The sequence below is a fragment of the Etheostoma spectabile genome, chromosome 3, assembly GCF_008692095.1.
Source record: "Etheostoma spectabile isolate EspeVRDwgs_2016 chromosome 3, UIUC_Espe_1.0, whole genome shotgun sequence".
Taxonomy (NCBI): Eukaryota; Metazoa; Chordata; class Actinopteri; order Perciformes; family Percidae; genus Etheostoma; species Etheostoma spectabile.
The window spans coordinates 4,683,175-4,683,534 of record NC_045735.1 but is presented as its reverse complement, the minus strand read 5'-3'; the positions used below and the strand labels follow the sequence as shown (position 1 = coordinate 4,683,534).

The following is a 360-nucleotide window of genomic DNA, read 5'->3' as shown; positions in this document are numbered from 1 at the left end:
TGCTGAGAACCATGGCCTCAGATTTAGAGGAGCTGATCCTCATCCCACCTGCTTCCCACTCAGCTGCGAACCGATCCAGTGAGTGCTGAAGGTCACAGACCAGTGATGCCATCAGGACTACATCATCTGCAAAAAGCAGCGATGAGATCCTGAGCCCACTGAACTGAAACCCCTTCCCTGCCCCGACTACACGCCTCAATATCCTGTCCATAAATATTATAAACAGAGAAGTGTGATATCCCTGTAATTGGCACACACCTTCGGTCCCTCTTTTTGAAGAGGGGAACTGCCACCTTGGTCTGCCACTCTTTAGGCACTGTCCCAGACTTCCATGCAATGTTAAAGAGGCGTGTCAACCAA

The 360-nt window shown here is 50.3% G+C and overlaps 1 protein-coding gene across 1 annotated transcript in view; it reads right to left on the bottom strand.

Annotated features, from left to right (window-relative positions):
- LOC116680849 (alpha-2-macroglobulin-like protein 1) overlaps positions 1–360 on the bottom strand; it is a 76,152-nt gene that overhangs the window by 21,442 nt on the left and 54,350 nt on the right. The window lies entirely within an intron of this gene.